A 12,604-nucleotide genomic window follows, 5' to 3' on the forward strand; every position below is an offset into this window, starting at 1 on the left:
ACATCTGTGGTAACAGTGACATACAGGACTTTAGAGACTCACTCACTCACTAACTCACTTACACACTACTTTATTTACACTGGGTGCACAAGTATGAATTAACCAAGAAGACTAGTTTGTGATATTTGTACTCCAAAACACTGACTGCAAAACATACAAGTAGCACCATCAGTGTAAATCCATTTGTATGTTTTGGGGAAGTGAGCATGTGTTTCAGTGTAATTTTAGCAGTGTAGTGAGCATGTGGTGAACAGAGATGGTGATGCAACACTCAGATGCAAACTCTGTCTTAGAAGCAAGCACCCAGCCTGCCAAAGTGCCTTTGGGCAAGATAAAACAGCAGTTTCTAAACTGATCCTGGCAGGTGAGGTCCATCTCAGATGTTTCACAACACAACACTATTATTATACTGAAATGTTATTAAGGGTCCCATATTGTATAAAGGTAGGTGTCCATGTGTTTTTTGATTATAAAGCAGGTCTAGGTTCTATATTAATACTGTGAAAGTATTAAAGCCTCAGTCCACAGAGAAATGCACACAGCCTGTATTCAGAAACTGAGCCTTAAAATGAGCCGTCAGGGCTTCTGGAACTTTGTGATGTCACAAAAAAAAGCAGTCACTGCTCTCAGCCATGCCCCAAGCCCCACCCACCTGGACCCACCATCCAACCTTGCAGGATTTAGTTTCTCCCTAGAGTATTTACGTGAATCAGATGATTGAGATCAGATCTTCTGATCTCACTGACCTGTTGTTGCGAGAGCTCCTGAGAGAGGAGATGTAGAACTACATTGAGATGGCTTTTGGTTCTTAAAACCTCAAATATATGGATATCAACACTTCAAATAAAACGTGAATGTGTAACATACGGGACCTTTGAAAATGTATACTCATCTAAAAGGATGCAAATGAACAACTCTTGAGGGGCCCTTTTCTTGACACACCCTGGGTCCTCAGCTCCTGCTGTGTGAACCACTGGAGCTTTTCAGTGCTTTAAGGATGTCAACTTCCTTTGAGCGCAACCTAGCCAAAAGTCCCTCTGTTTAATATCCAAAAAACTGTCAATCTGAATCAAACAAGGTTGTATTGTGAAATGACACAGCTTACCGTTTTAGTGACTTTCAACTTGTGACCATAACAAAGAGAAATCTGAATAATTTCTTTTGCAAAACAAAAGAAATGTCCTGCCACTACACCAACCCTGAAAACAGCAGTAACAGCAGCGGTTACTAACTGACAGGCCAGCAGCTGGACTATAAAAGTTAATACCACTGGAATTTCAGACGGACGTCAACAACAACCTACTGAAACCCCTTCAACGCATGGAGCTGCTATTTGATTGAGTTGGCTCCTTTGTAAAAATATGTTGCACTGACTATTGGTTTGACTTTGCTTAATCAAAGCCTGTCAAATGCTGTAAACTACAAGATTTTGCAAAACACTGGAGAAGCCCCTAGCACAGTTCTTAGACTTTAACTACATTCATCTGCTTGAACATAATCACACAAAGAAAAGGATAAAAAAAAGTCTGTCATGCTTGAATGAAAGACAAATACAATGTGTGTGAGAATGTGAACATAAACAGAGAGGATGTTGAAGTGAGTGAGTGAAAGCGAGAGTGAGTAGAGAGAGTGATTGAGTGACATAGGAGATCAGCAAATGAGCAGCTGAGTGGGTCTGGCAGGCTCACATGACTTGCTTCTCAGAAACACTTTGGATTACCATCCAAAGATCATAACAGACTTTAATGTTTCCAGTCAGCGTTCAAGTATGATTTTCATTGAGAATCTAGATTTGGTCCTCAGATTATTTACTGCACTTGCATGCGTCGGAGTGGAGACAATAAAAAAGTCTTTGGCTGCACGACACACTCATAACACTGCCAAGCATGACTGAAATAGCATCAGTGGCAAAGTACTGTACATGCTGGTGACGCAAATTGTGGAGTGAGAATAGAACCTGGTGTGTGTTTGTGTTACGATAACAGATCTGAGCTTTTAAAGGCTGACGACAATAGTTTTCTTCTGTATTGACGTGGTTGAGACCTAATATTTTCAACTATTCAACATCTTGATATTTTTCCATTTTCATGCAAAGTACTTGCACCTACTCAGAGCCATTAATCAGGGTTTAATAAAAGGCCGATAACAGCCCAATAAATCACTCTAATGCTAGTTCATGTCCATTAATTATGGGGAATGTGTTTGTGTTGAGGGGAATTTTAGCATGTGAGTGATTGCGAGAGGAGGGGCAGTGAGATAGGGAGAGTGCTGTATGTGTTGAGGGAGCTTTCAAAGGTGCAGCCATGTTTGATATTTGTGATGATATTTTGATATATTCTTGATATACAGCATCAAGATTCCCAGACAAGAGCTGCTTTTCCTTGTAAGTTCCATATCAAACAACTGGTGTTTTTGTGAAACAGCAATTTTCTGAACTACAGATGCTCCTCTTGTATTTTGATCCTTTTCACGCGTTAAGCTTGATAGTAAAAAGGTTGTAATGAATTATTTTGGGTGTTGAGAGTTCCAGAAATAAAAGTCCTGTTTACATTCCCATCAACAGTGTTAGGTGACCGTCAGTTGGAACACTTCCAAAGCTTGGTTGGGTATAAATCTCTCCTGGTTGAATCACCAATACAAAGGTGAGAAACTATGTTAGAAAATATTAGGTTGTCTCTTGAACAGTCAAAAATAAAAAAGCCTGCATATAGAAGAGGAGAGACTCCAAATGAGCAATTCAATGAGAAATACCAAATTAATTTGATTAAAATCCTAAAATCTAATTAGCGTGTGTTGCTAAAATAAAACAAAGGGTGAATTTAGAGCAAAGAAAAATTCTTCAAGAACCAGCAACTGTAGGATTTTTATCCTTTACTCTTTTACTGAGGTGAAATTTTACATAAAGAGTTTTGTGTCTTTATTCTATACTTATTTTGTTAGTGTCAACTATCAATCTTACTGGTTCACCATCAAAGCCTCATGGGAGCTAAAGAAATTATAACCTGAAGTAAAATAAAGCTCATAAGATTATGCTGCATCCCGCCGATTCTGCATGACAGAGTGCGGAACAGTCAACTGTTCTCAAGGACGGCAAGGTGGGAGCTGATGATGCTGGTCCCTCCCTGTCTGAAGTGGCTTTACTGTGTTAAAGGAGCTATTTGTAAGTTTTGCTATTGCTATATAGCCAATGGTAGCATAAACAGCTGTTTCCGTAACAGTCCTGAAGAAATGTTGTGAGATCAGCATCAAACTTTATTCCTTTACTCATCAAGAGCTTTCTCCATTGGTGGAAAGCTCTTGTTCTGATTCTACTTCTTCTTCTGAAGTTAGCATGCTAACCAGCTAGCCCCAGTGCAGCTGGATCATCTTGTCACTTTCTGATACCGAGTCACTGTAGCCTCCAGTCTACCTTGAAGAAGTAACACTGTTTGGAGAGCATATCATAATTATATTGATATTATAACCTCATGTCTTGTAAATGCAATGCAAATGCATAGCTGAAGGTCTTGGTGTGACTGGTAAGTAAACAGCAGTTGATGCTAATGCTAGCTATGTAGCCACAATACATTGTACAAATAGCTCCTTTAAGCTGATTTTTTTGAGTAGCTTGTGGTACTGCTCGCTATGTTACTGCCGCTTTAGCTTCAGTACCTCCACTGAACAGTAGCTTGTAGCTTTACAAGTTAAAGTTTCAAATTTCCTCGACACTGCCAGTGTAACAGCAGAGAAGTAATTATCTTGTAACAGACAGAAAACTCTAGAAACATTTCAGAAGAACCAGTTTCCTTTTGAGAAAACCTGCTGAGATAAAAAAGGGAAGTGGAACTGATGCTAGTGGAGATGGAGAGGGTGGGTCTTTCGCTCTCTACGCCCATTTTACAGACTTGTGTGTAGCAGCAGCAGCCTCAAAAGCATTGTAGGCCTATTGTTTCGTTGTATTCACAATGATAACCTACCTCTACATTCTACTGCTTTGCACGAATCCGTGCAGATATACAAGGATACGCACTTTCAGTTTAAAGTTTATGTGCATGCTTGACCAGAAGCACACACACCCACTCACATGCACACACATGCATCTAATGGCGATGGAATGATGGAGGAGGGGCGGTATTTCTATAATGACACAGTCATATCTCAGTAATTACAGGAGACACTGACAGGGATCCATTAGGCTGTGGTGGTGGGCTGAGAGCAACAGCAGCTACATGGAGGCTAACACTGGGCTTATATGTATCCTATTATTATGCACTTATATATGAACAAAAACATACATTCTTTACAGGATGCATTCACAAATACAAGCATGTTTTAAGGTTACATATACATGAAGCTGTATTAGTTACCATTGATCTGGATAAGTCCTCTGCTGGACACTGTCATCAATAAACTATTGCCTTTATCATATACCTCACAGTCAATCCATTGCTGTTGCTCATCATTTCTGCTACTTTAAAACAGTTCATTGAATTCTAAATACTCCACATTTCTGTACTTGTACTTTATAACATTTGCAATATGGTGATACTGATGCACCTCTTGCTACAGTTTGTTCATGGTAATATTGTCATATTGTGACACAGAGGCACCTCTTTGTACACTTTCACTTTGGCTACTAATGTTCTCAACAGACAAACAAAAACATGCATGTTTATTCTCCTGCAGTTCAGCACTAAAGCTTTGTTGCGTATACTGGATTGATTGACCAATCAACTCCTGGATCAGTCAACATCTGCCAGTTCCACCCGTTGTGTCCAGGTCCTGGGCTCAGGTTGCGGTTAAACAGGTCTCCCATTAGGTCACGCCACCATAGTGTCTTGTTGGATGTGTGTAGTTATAAATTGAAACTATGAGGGTGCAATGAAGGTATTAAGTTTTATACTGCTATGGACAGCTAAGTGACTTACTTATTTACGTTGGTGCTTGCAGACCCGTAATGAAAAAAGCTCAAACTACCCCTGGTGTATAATTTGTAACATGATAACCTTTCACTCATTTATTGTGCTGTCATTTGCAATTTTTCTTCCTTCTACATATTACATATATCTTTTAATTCAATATTGTTACAGTAATGTATATTTTTTAGTTTATTGCTACAGTAATGTATATAATTATCTACATTTTTATAACATCTTTATTATGTTTATTTTACTATGTATACTGAGTGTATTTGGCTTTTTGGGATAAATACCTTTCCATCTGTCTTAAAGAACACTCATGCCTGCAAGAGTACAGACATACAATACAAACAAAAGCCAATACTTGTGCAAAGATATACACACATGCAATGAAACATGTAGGCACGTACAGTACATGCAGGCCTGAGTGCATCCATCATCAAATAGATGACGTCATCACAAAAACATGCATTCATGTGTATAAGTACAGATGCATATCAGTTGTACTCCCCCCTCAGCCCCACTCAGCTTTACAAAGCTCACCTTATAACAATAAATCAAAACACGCTCATAGCTCTAAACTGCATTTGTCATCCAATCTTACTGCACACACACACATACGCAGACGCCTGCACAGATACACACACAAAATACACACTTTCTGAAAAGATATTTCAACACTGCACTAGGTCATGGCATCGCTGATAGGATCTCACAGCCTGGCGCTGATCCAGGCAGCCTTCTCTGGTTCCCACTCTGGAACCCAGACCAAGCTTTTGTGCTCTCTCTCTCTCTCTCTCTCTCTCTCTCTCACACACACACACTAAAACACACTTAGACTCACACACACACACTCATTGAGCCCTGCTCTGCAGTGGCCTTGCCAGTTACACCTCCCAAAGGACCTAATGATGAGGTTCTGGATTGGGTGTTGAAATGGACAACGTTGGCCAAAAACGCCTTGTTTGAGGACTCGGATTGTGATAATTACTGTCATTATCAAGGAGGTGATTTGAAAAAGGACAGTGTAGCCATCGTCCAGCTTTAGTGGTAAATAAAAGATTGAGTAAAGTCCAGCTCATCTCAGTCACTGCGTCATGGACTTGGCAAACAGCTTTTTAGATTCCTGGAAATAACATTAAGATAGATCATGAGTATTCTTGTGAAACCACAAGTTATCAAACACACAGGGGAGCTGCTCCTGCTGTACACTTACAATATAAATCCTCAAAATATAATGATTTACAGGACAGACAGCTCCTTCACATAAATCATTTTTCACTCATCCATATGGTGTATATATACATAGGAACATGTTTTTTAACTCAAACATAAAGAACCATACGAACTTTCAGTCTCCTCTCTGAGGTTACACATCCCCTGGCAGCCATATTGAAAGTCTTCAGCTCTAGGGCACCAATAGTTGATTAAATGGCCCCTTTAACACAACTAGGCAGAATATACTGCATATACTGTTATTACCCGGGAAGTAGTCATCCTTGTTTTGTGTGAAAATAAAGGTAAACTGTACAGAAACCTATAATACGCAAAAGTCATCATTATGAAAAAATGTTTCATTAAAAGAATTATGTAAAAAGTAAAAAGTGTTGAACTGTTGAACCCTGTTGAACTCCATGGAAAAGCATTATCCTGGATGAGGAAACATTTTCATATACCACAGACTATATGCTAGTGTAAATATTACTTATATCATAATACATCAATACCTTATTAAGCATAACATTCCCTTAAAATTGTATTATAGCTGACAGTATGAATTGATAATAATGTCACAAATACTCTTTGTTCTTCTTTGTAAGGTTTGGAAACAAAGGTGAAAACAATCTGAAAAGTAGAAAATATTATTTATGAACGTAAACAGAAAAAACTATAACAAATATGTACAACAAGTACTACATCTCATGAGGATAAAAGAAAACAAGTGAAAATAAAGATCATTGTCAGCTAGTTTACTGGGCAGCACAGCAGTTTGTATTTAAAGAGCAGCACAGCCTGTAGTGGCCTGTGGTAATGATTCTGACGTCTGAAATCTGTTCTGTCAGGGAGTGAACTTCGCACAAAGTCTGAAACTTCCCAATGTTACAAAACTCAGAAACAAGTTCAGGATTTCTCATCAACATTTTCCATTGCAGAACAAATCAGAGAATATCAGGGCTGTCGTAAAAATCAGATTTCCATCAACTTGTCCCTTAACTAAAGAGCCGTAACATCAGATGCTGAGTCATATCTGACAGCTGAAAGTCATACCTTTTCTGCCTGTCACTAGGATTTCAGCTCCATTACTCAGCAGGCCCACAGTGCCACACGTACAAGGTTTCCATCCAACAACAGAAATATTACAGTGAGTCAGAATTTATCAGATCAAATCGAGCCAAACGCGCAACAGTTCCAGCAAAGCAGGTTCAATGTGAAGCTACAAGCATTTATATTCTGTGTTCATTAAAAAATGGTAAGACGTAACTTTTGACCTGATATTTACAGTTTATTCCCACACTGTGTGAACTGATAAGTGTTTTCATCAACCTTATTTACAGTGTGCTACTACTTTTTCATATCAGTTGCCTTTCGATTTCATTTCACCTTTCACCTGGAATTCATTTATAGCTTTTTTAAGAATTGTCCCAAGTGGCATTTTATGTTTTGTGGCTTCCTAATTTTACCTTAAAGTTTAAAATATGATTAAAGGTTAACTAATGGTTTAAAATGTGTGAAACATTCATGGGTTTTGTTGAGAGTCACAAAATATACATGAAATTCCAGCTTCTGCCACAGCAAAGCACCAACGAAGAAAAAGTTTGAGTTAGAGATTAACAAAGAGCTCCTGAGTATATTAATACAGTTCAAATATTTTTTTTTCTTATTTTTCCTTTAAATGATATAGAATATATTCTATTTAGGAGCCAAACTTTTCCAGCACTGGTTTGCTAATCTGTCCCTTACAAAGTACTTGGCTGAGATTTTGATCCTCTTACAGTATCCAGATCAGGTTTCTGAGTGAAAATAACACCACTCGCAGTCTTCACACATTTCTGCACAGAATGGTCTTTGCCTCTTTTATTTTTTAGGGACAGCTGTTTGAAATTTCCCCCTTTCATTCTCTCTCTTGGCACAGTCCTCATCGATTTAGCCTAAGCCCCTGCCTGGCACTGAGCAGCTACGCAGGAAAGCTTAAGTGCAAGAGCCAAAATCTGACACTTCTAGAAACCCTGATACTTTGTCAAGTGATATGAAGAGCTGCTTGTCAGGGAAGAGACACCGTCCCACATCTCTGGCAGTGTGTGTGTGTGTGTGTTTGTGTATTTAAGACAGTATAATGGAGAATGAGTGCCGTTTGTGGGGTCGTATTGGATTATATTGGTACATTTTATGGTACATTGTACAACAATGTTATACAATTTGACATGCAAAGATTATGCATGATAGCAACATACATTGACACAAACTGAGAAAGAGGACAGTATATTATAGACTGTTAAAACTATCTTGTTGTGTGAACTATTTTCAGGTGTTTGTTTTTCACAGGAAGAACAACCACTCTTGGCAATGCTTTTTTAAATTCTTTTCTTTTCTAATTACCTGACTGGTTCATTTCATAATTATCTGAACTACTTCACAGAGAGTAACTTCAGAATTTTTTTTAGTTAAGTTAATTCATTTTAGTGTACTTCAGTTCATTTAAAGACCTTGAAAAACTATTTTCTCAAATAGTTTTTTTATTATGAGCGATGGAATCTGACATCAACACAAAATTTTTAAAACAGTTTTTGTTATTTACATGGTAGTTTTTACTATTTCTGGCTCTGTCGCTGCTTTTATAACTAGTTTGAAGTGGGTGGGTTTGAGCTGGAAAAAGCTTATGTCATGTACTTTGATGGCTCAGTCAGAGTTAGGCCATATTTCAGTTGAATGTGTTGACAGTTGAGGGATTGTTTGCTAATGTTTTCATCTCTGTCAGTCAAAACTGATCCAACCACACAGTTCAGATGAACAATATTTGACTGTTAAACTAATAATAACTAATCGAACTGAGGATTATTTCTTTCCCCTGATGACTTGTTGATTTAGTCACAAACACTTAATGATATATTCAGTTCTGATACAATGAGGTAACTAAAATGAATAAACAAAAAGAAAAATATCAACATATAATAATAACCAAAACTACTCACTAACAAAATGACACTACTACCACTGACATTATTCACTTTAGCCAAGATTTAATTTCCGAAGTTAGAATGCAGCAAATCTTTAGAGCATAATGTCACAATGTGTTAAAAATTCAAACTAATACAACTTAAAAAGATTTTTAAAGTGATTTCAGAACAGATTTAAGTCCTAATTTCACATTAATAGCTAAGAATTATAATGAATAGTAACTCGAATTAAATTATAGCCCTATACACACCATGTTTTGCATATTCAGTGCCAGAAACCTTTCTTGGCAGCAGCATCATCAGCCAGGGTTCAACATAAAAGGAAAAGTAAATTCAATGAATCAAAATGAGCCTAATGTAACAAATGAAAGCAAAAAGGGAAAGTGAGATAATCATGGCCTAAAGGTCACAGAGAGTGAGATCCGTGACCCGGAGCTGCAGTCAGGGGGCTGTAAGGCGGTGATGGAGGAAGAGTGTGTGTTTGTGTGTGTGTGTGTGTGTTTGTGTGTGTGTGTGTGTTTTCAAGCTTATATATTGAGTGTGCAGAGAAAGTCTGAGAGAAAGATCTGTTTGTGTGTGTTTGACAGATAAGACGTTACCGCACATCACCTTTTCAAACATGCTCCAACCAGCCCGAGACGCCGACATGGCAATTACAGCATAGCGGCTATCAGGGGTCAGAGGTCGGCTCAGAGCAGCGAGGTCGGCTCAGAGCAGCGAGGTCGCCTCGGTTGACTTCTAACGACCTGAGCAGTTAATTAGTGAGGGAGAGCGAGTCGCAGCCACCGGCTGTTGTTTTATTAGACATTCCTACAGAACGTTTACTCCTGCTGTGCAGTGATTATTCACCTTCTATTAAATGTTTGACATTTATACACTAGAACACACACACACACACACACACACACACACACACACACACACACACACACACACACACACACACACACACACACACACACACACACACACTACACGATGCTTTTGCTCTTTCTTGTTGATGGACCCATTTTCTGTTCCATCTTTAAGAGCTTGTTTGCACTATTGCTATGTTTGTACTGTATGTTTATATACAACATGTAGCTACACTGTAATAATCCTTCCTCTTAGATAGTTTTGCACATAATGTTTACAGTTGCATTTTGAATATTATATATAATAATTATTTTTAGGGAGCTGCACTATCATGGAGAGGATAAAGTTGTATTCAATCTTATCTCCTTTCTAGAAAAAGTGTTGAAAAATATAAAATTTAAACAAACTGGACAAAATACATTTACTTTGGTCCATCCAGCAAGAAACAGTGAGATCAAACTGATAAAAGCATCATCACATAATGTAACTGAAAGGTGCTTTTTGGGAAGGTTTTGGGGAAAAGTGGAAAAGATTTGGAAAACTTGAAGGACTTGAAACCATTGTTTGGATTACATTTCTTTCCATAAAACAAGAACATGAACTTTAGCTAAAGTTGAAGTAAACTATAGACTAATGTTATCTGTGGTATTAACAGATGGTAGAGATTTGATTATACTGTTTTAGTTTGAAACATTAAGCTTACAGAATATGGACGTTGCTAGTTTGTATTTTGAAAATCCTTAAAATGTCACCCATCACGTTAATTTGTATTTATCTCTTAAACCTTTAAGATTAAGCCTGAATTTTGCAATTATAATGCAACCCTGAAACTTCACTGTGATTCATTCATTGTGAAATCACATAACAACTGGTTGGACTGGATATAAAGAAACCTAAAATGACCTCATGCAGACCCCATCCTGATGAGGACAAAACAGCTAAAACGTTGGGTGAATACCACATGGTGTAGTGGGGGAAAGCTCTGCAAAGTATTTTAATTTAATGGACTTTCACTGAAGCTTCCACTGGTCTGAACTTTGTCTGCATTCTCTCAATTATTTAAGAAACTGAAAGAAAACTTTGTCTGAATAGTAAGTAAAATCTCTTGTCAGGCAGTGCACTCTCACAGACGGGTTCATAACTTTGTGATTTCTACATGGCAAGAATCTCATTTTGAAGCATTAGTAACATTTGGCTTTATTCCCGAGAACAATGGCTGATATTCCCCATCTGTAAAGAACAAACAGTGAACGTGCAGCCTGCTGTGTCTGATTTCTCGTATCAGGAAACGGGCTTTTGAACACTCATTTGTTTTCTCCTGTTAAACCAAGGCGACCAGTCGAAGATTGTGTGTAAGCCGCTCACATGCCAGCCATCGTATTAAGATAATCTGCTGATATTTGTTTTCATCTGTGGCGAGGCTGCAGAGAGAGAAGAGCTCTACCGATGAGGAGGATATTTCTATTGCACCTTTAGTCACCAGACTCTTATTTTTTAAAGTTTGCCTTTAACATTAGATTTAGGTGCTGAATATGTAAAAATAAAAGCATAAAAGCTTTAAGTCCCGATGTATCAAGTAAGTGTGTGGACTCCAGATAGGACATGCTTTGGTGGGAATCATCCAACAAAATGTTACACGTGAACCATATTTACCACTTGTATATGGTTATATTTCCACTACTGTTATATTACACTGTAATAATTTTCCTTGTCTATATACGGAAAACCCACTGACCACCATCTTAAAAAATACCTCACCGTAACACTCCCATTACCGATAACCTCAGCAAACATTCCCCCTCTTCACATGACCAACCCCACGATCACTGTATTTACATTACCCAAAATGAATGACCCTAATCGAGTGCGGTCTGCACCTCCTAAATCACTGAAAACAGCCAATGCGGCCTGACAACATGTTCAATTTTCCAGCCGCCTCACCTCATTTTTATTCTACGTGTGATGCCCAGTGTCATGGAGCAGTGGTTTCAAGCCCATGCGTGAGGGATTGAAAGGGAGGGGAGGAGGAGGAGAGGAGAGCAGAGGCCTGTGATGGTTTAAAGCACCATGCATCTTTTCTATCTGACGGACTCTGCTGGTTACCGAGTCGATGGTTCACTGGGCCATGAAGGAGCCGATTTGTTCTCCTCCAGAAGACGGGCTCTGAAATCAGCTAGCCACCACACCGCGGGAAAAAAAATAATCCATCTTGGCAAGTCGTTTAATCTGGTATCATTTATATTTGTCTTTAAAAAAAGAAAAATCCACCAATGTGTGTGAAAATGTAGATTTCTGCAGCAGATTTACTTTGAACAACAACCGATCAGTCCAAAAAAGCCATTCAAACCTTTCCACTTGATTAAAGCAAAGTCTCGAAAGATGGTGAGTTGAATTAGAAGCAAATAAACTGAGAAAATATGGATCACTCCACCTATTGTTTTAGTTTTTCAGTTAAATACTGGGGGGGGGGGGGGGGGGGGTTCTTAGAAAGTACAAACAAATCTGGAAACCATCTCAGACATCAAACCCAGACACTTTAATTTTAGCCGGAAAATAATTAAAAGTGACACTGTGATGAGAAGGTTAATTAACTGTTTAATTCCAGGGCCGCTGCATCATTTTATTGGCAGTGCACAAACACTGGGGTGATGGTATTTATTAAAAATAGTAAACTCA

The 12,604-nt window shown here is 38.4% G+C and overlaps 1 protein-coding gene across 5 annotated transcripts in view; it reads right to left on the bottom strand.

The window, feature by feature from the left end:
* The window catches only part of LOC139629823 (neuropilin-1a-like), a 177,891-nt gene that overhangs the window by 85,455 nt on the left and 79,832 nt on the right, over window positions 1-12,604 (bottom strand). The gene's annotated exons all lie outside the window — the stretch shown is intronic.

Source organism: Trachinotus anak, unplaced genomic scaffold, assembly GCF_046630095.1.
Source record: "Trachinotus anak isolate AG129_WGS33_773 ecotype Australia unplaced genomic scaffold, CSIRO_AGI_Tana_v1 ptg000012l, whole genome shotgun sequence".
NCBI lineage: Eukaryota > Metazoa > Chordata > Actinopteri > Carangiformes > Carangidae > Trachinotus > Trachinotus anak.